General features: G+C 56.7%; 1 pseudogene; it reads right to left on the bottom strand.

Moving 5' to 3' along the window:
* Positions 1-1,302: 1,302 nt before the first annotated feature.
* The window catches only part of LOC119089827 (uncharacterized), a 14,413-nt pseudogene continuing 9,811 nt past the window's right edge, over positions 1,303-5,904 (bottom strand).

Raw genomic sequence — 5,904 nt, 5'->3', positions numbered from 1 at the left:
TACCCGGATCAGCGTTGGAGCGTGACCTGCCTACCCGGGTCAGCTTTGGAGCGTGACCTGACTGCCCGGGTCAGCTTTGGAGCATGACCTGACTGCCCGGGTCAGCGTTGGAGCGTGACCTGCCTGCCCGGGTCAGCGCGGGTCGCCGTCGACTGCGTCGCAGCGCGCCGACCGCTGCCGCCTCCCACCCTTCACAGTCCCCTCACGGCCTTACACTACAGGTGCCGAGTGCGAAGCTGAGGCTGGCGATACAGCCCGGGGCCAGATCCGATGGCAGGTGGCGGACAAGTCGGCTCGCCAGGAGCGGGCGGGCCACACAGACATCGTGCGACCCCCGCCAGGACTCTGCGGCAGCCACATGCCGTCTGTGCGAAACATACCTTGTGCGTAACACTTGTGTAAAACGACCACAAGCCACATCGGAACAAGAATGAGAGAGCGCTGGTGCCATGGAGCCGACTAGTGCCCGTATCGGGCATGTCACACAATTAGTGGGGATGGTGCGGGGTGCTGTCTCACCAAGCTCCAGGACGGCCTACCTAATCGATAGATAAAATCATTCGCCTCACTACGCAATGGGTTTTCTCCACACTTCAAAACACGACATACAAGTGTCCACCTCCACGTGATCCAGCACATTTGACATCTGTGCGTAATGTAACACGACGCGTGCTATATTGCTCCAAGTCACAGAGAGCACTCCGGAAGCCAGTGTGCTTAGACTCTGGCAGTGGGAGGCAACGAGCACACAAAACACATGACTAGTTCACTCGAAAGCGGCTCGCAGTGACTAGATGCCGCATGAACAGCATACTGGGGCTGCAAGGCGGTCACAACACAAAACGGTCGTCAGGCGACGAATGACTAGAAACCCTGGAGAGCGACGCGAAGCACAGATCGGGGCGTTGTACGTGGTCGATTCCTCAACAAAATCCATCTTCCGTCAACAGCGGTCGATGTAAAGAACGCAGGGGTACCGTAGTGGGTGACCCACAAATAGAACAGCCGATTACCGCGTGCATCGAAGAACGTCCACACAGTGATAAACTCTGGTCACCCACGAGTAGCACCGCGCTAGCGCCGCACTAGGCGCGGCAGCCAGCCACACCAGCGCGCGCGCCTGAAGCAGAGAGAGAGCGGAACAAAACCAGGCTAACCCACCACAAGCCGCGGCGGCAACACCGCCGGCGACGGCGGCCGGGCTCCGCCGTCCGCAGCGGGACACCCTCGCAGTGCTGAGACGACAGACGTGAGCTCCACTGAGCGAGTACTGCAGGTCGCTGCTGTGCGTGGCCCCTCACAGACACGGCACGACGGCGGCCAGGGCGGCACGACGTGAGCGCAGCGGCAGCAGGCGGCTCGCAGCAGTCCCGCGCTCTGGACGCCCCCGGTCCGACGGCCGCTCGCAGCGTGGCGTACTTGGCGCGTCGCGGCCCACTAGGCGTCGTACGCGTAATCGGCCTTGTTGTGCATGATCAGCGTGTTGTCGACGAAGTAGAAACTGTCGGAACGCGTCTCGTACGGGCAGCGCACCATCTCGGCCACTGGCGGACGGGGAGAGGGCGTGTCAGCCGCTGTACCGGATCATCTCACGGGCGGTACGGGGCGGCACGGACGGTTGGTGACGTAGGGGGGGGGGGGGGGGGTGGCAGTCGCCGTACCGGGTCATCTCAGGGGCGGTGCGGACGAGTGGTGACCGAGAGGGCGTTTCAGTCCCTGTACCGGGTCATGTCAGGGGCGGTACGGAACGGTGATGACGTAGAGGGCGTGAGTCGCTGTAGCCGGGTCATGTCATGGGCGGTACGAACGGGTGATGACGTAGAGGGCGTGAGTCGCTGTACCGGGTCATGTCAAGGGCGGTGAGGACGGTTGGTGACGTAGAGGGGCGTGAGTCGCTGTACCGGGTCATGTCAGGGGCGGTAAGGACGGTTGGTGACGTAGAGGGCGTGAGTCGCTGTACCGGGTCATGTCAGGGGCGGTAAGGACGGTTGGTGACGTAGAGGGCGTGAGTCGCTGTACCGGGTCATGTCAGAGGCGGTAAGGACGGTTGGTGGCGTAGAGGGCATGAATCGCTGTAACGGGTCATGTCAGGGGCGGTACGGACGGTTGGTGATGCAGAGGACGTGTCAGTCGCTGTACCGGGTCATGTCGGGGACGGTGCGGACCGGTGGTGATGTAGAGGGCGTGTCAGAGCGGCGCCGCAGTTCGTTGCAGGTGGCGGGTCTGGCTTAACGACTTCCACCGGCGATGGGCAACCACGCGTGGATGGCATGCAGAGAGGTAAAAGGAAAGAAACCACAGTAATGCAGTGTGTTGTGAACACATAACATCGTACACATAATGGCAAAACATGACGAACAATATCGCATTGCAGCGAGGCAGCCTCGCAGCCTGAGATGACAATGCAATGGTTTCAGATACCCACGATGTCTTGTTTAACGTTTTGAAGTTCAGAACACACCAACGGTCTCCACACAGGTGCTGCATAAACCAAAGGGTCCTATGGCGACGTGGTATAAAAAAATGCTCACTCACCTGTGTCCGGGTGTATGCTGGGGAACTCGTAGATGTGTTCGCAAGTGTTTTTGGAGTTGGGTATGCAGAACCCGAACTCAAAGTCGAACGTCTTCAGGAGCTTGTTGCGGAAGAAGTGGCGCTCGATCATGCGGAAGTTGTTGACAGGTTCGGGTCCGATCGTAAACTCCACACTGCAACGAAACCGGCATTTACTTCACAGATAGACGATGCCAGGCAGACGTTACTAGCACTTCAACTGACATCTGGTACATACCGGACATCAGCATATGTCGTCCAAAAGCAGTTGGTAAGGCGACAACGTCAAGGTTTTACATCCATGTGTCCTACATGACACCACTCTCAAGCACCATGACCACAGACTTACACCGCATTTGGCACCGCAAACCGGTCTCACATCCCCGGTGAGTGGGACGGCGGGCAGTACATCCCAGCCGACAGATAGCGGTGCTCAAGATGCGGCTCCAGCCATTCGAAGCAGCTGACGCCGCGGTAATTCCTGGGAGACCCCGACGACGGTCGACGCCAAATGCATCACGTCGTGACCCCCTGGCGCGACGCCGCCGCAATAACGTGCCCCGGCGCACCAGCGGGATTAAGTGCAAGAACGCCGGGGGCACAGCGCGGTCACCCAAGGTCACAGAAGTGGAAAAGTGTCACGACGCGACCACACCAGGCTCACAATGCGCGCAGCGGGTCCCTACAATGCCGGAGTCGAGACCCAAGCCCATTGATGACCTGCCGATTGTACCCGAAGGCGGCGAGCACGAGCAAAACGCAACCGCTGTCACAAAGTTCTCAAATAAACCCAGTCCAAAGGCTCTAAACATCGTCGTGGGTTCCTCCCTATAGCAGCCATTCAGGAGCCGGCGGGCTCACGCCCACATCTCCGCGTGGAGCGCGCGCCGAACACGCCGCCGAGCCGCCGGAGTGTCGGCATTGATCTGTGTGGTGGCGCGGGCCGGCGCGGCCGGTGGCGGCCGTGTTGACAAGACGTCGCCCCGGGGACCGGCGGCACCGACCGGCACACGTCCCGGCGCCGGCTGACGGCCGCCGGCCCGGCGGCCGCATGCGACACCTCGCACCGGCCGGACGACATGCCAGGTGTTCTCCGTGGACAGGTTATAGCAACGGTGAAGCGGAGGGGCAGACGGCTAAAAAGAGCGGACGAATTTTTGCAAGCCACGAGAGTATTGATAATAAGGAGAAGATGAAGGGCAGTAAAAAGCGTGTGAGGGGACGGCAAACAAGCTGGGAGAGCAGGGGAGAATGAAGAGCAAACCATCGAGATGGGACAGAATCAGAGGTGCCCAAATAATGGCGACGCCCGACGCCGACTTACGTAGCTCCGACCATCTTCAGCTTGAGGGAACTTGGGCGTGAAGTGGTATCTCACCAGCCGCCCGGCGTTGGGCCGGGGTCCCGCGACTCGGGAGTCTCCTCTGTCCCTCCTCTGCGGACGAGAACCGCGATGTTACTTCTACTACAGATCCCACCACCTCACACTCTGTGAACTGCCTTCAGCGGACGAAAACCGCGATGTTACCTCTACCTACAGACCCACCACCTCACACTCTGTACAACTGCCTTCAACGGACGAAAAACGCCGATTGTTACTTCTACGACATACCCCACCACCTCACATTCTGTGAAGTGCGACTGATCGTCGACCTATCACTTCACATGGGCCGTCGTATGTTATCCGAACGGGCACCGCGCGCACATCTCCCCCTCCCCCCACCACCTCATCATTTGCCACCAGGGATGACTAGCTCATCATGAGTCGCGTCCTCTCACATCCTACAAATGCTGCAACACGGCGACCCAGTTCTATGGTCACTAAACAGCAGCCAGCCACCATGTTCACGGGGCCCGCATAACAGCAACACCCCCAATCTTGAACGCTAACACATTTGTTGCGGTATCGTCGACGAAACCTGCTCTTTCAGATAACTAATCAAATACTAAAGGGCGTTATATCGCTTCCACATGGTATGTACGACTGAAATCATCACTTCGCTGGCGCGGATATTATTCCGTTTCTTTTAGCCAGGGCTGATCGCAACTTGAATCAACACCAGGGTACGTCATGTCGTTCAGCAGTTTGTCCTCGCACTCACGCAGCGGGAACAACACGGGGGGGGGGGGGGGCGTTCACGGAATCCCAGGTATGGTACCCCGCGGACCCGACGACAGGCTTGGTTATGCTGGCACACATGGTCAAACTCGCCACCCACCTGTTCCTGCCGGCGTCACGATCTCGAACAGCACGGCGCCAGATTCCAGGTCGCGGATCTTGAACCGGGTGAAGTCGATGTTGTACACATTTGCCTCCGGACTGCACAGGTAGATCTGGAAATCAGATGTAGCATTTGAAAGCGAGCAGAAAATGAAGCCGGGCTGGCTTCGAAACGGCCCACCGTGACTCTTGCATCAGACTTGTGGTGCTAGAATGCGGTAAAACATCAGGCAGTGATTCTGCATGTTGCAAATGTGCATAAAATTTAACTACAGCTGTCTATGCCCTAGCCTATTTTAGATGAAGACTCGTCAGTCCAGACACCCTCCTGTTCCAAATGTGGATGCAAAAAGTCTGGGGATGGTGGGCTCACTTTTTGTTGCCTTCCCAGGCGAAGGACATCCTCCGGGGTGATGATCGGCTTGCCCAGCAGCGAGTCCTCGCTCACCGCATCTGAACATGGGGAAGAACAAGTCAGAGGCAAAGTTCAGCAGAGAATCTCAGCTGACTCTGAGCATAGCGGTGGGCCAACAAACCTAGAATGTTTAGTACCATTACGCCATCTGCGTGTGTGGCATAATTGGCCAGTCAGCTGTGGACAGCTGCTGTCCACAGCTGGCTCTGGAGCCAGAAGTCAGCTGAGGCTTATTTCCATGAGTCTCATATTGCCTTGCTCAGGACATGTTAAAATTCACAGGCAGCAAGCACATATCTGACTGGACTGCGTGCAATATGAGGCATGGAAAACTTATTTGGTGAATTAGACATGTTCCAATGACAACAGAAACTTCAGAGAGTGACACAATTTTATGGTAACACTCTGAATTACATCACATCTCATACACAAATGATATCAGCAAGTAGTGTTTGAAGAGGACCCCATCACATTTGTACAGCCAAACATACCTAGTGTCATATGGCTAAGCATTTACAATATCATTTTATGTTAACTATATGAACAAAAATAGCCTTTATTTGCTCACAATGCCAAAGGTTTTTCCCTTTGGCATTTCACTGGTGCACACATATTTACTCAATGCTTCTGTTTGAAGAAACATTAAGTACGCTATTGTTGAAGTTGTTGAGCCTACCAAGACAAAGGCATCATGAATGAGTGAACTGTCGCGCAC

The sequence above is a fragment of the Pollicipes pollicipes genome, unplaced genomic scaffold, assembly GCF_011947565.3.
Source record: "Pollicipes pollicipes isolate AB1234 unplaced genomic scaffold, Ppol_2.1 Scaffold_3087;HRSCAF=3621_pilon_pilon_pilon, whole genome shotgun sequence".
Taxonomy (NCBI): domain Eukaryota; kingdom Metazoa; phylum Arthropoda; class Thecostraca; order Pollicipedomorpha; family Pollicipedidae; genus Pollicipes; species Pollicipes pollicipes.
Note: the sequence above shows the minus strand (reverse complement) of the source record. Positions and strands in the feature narration are given on the sequence as shown.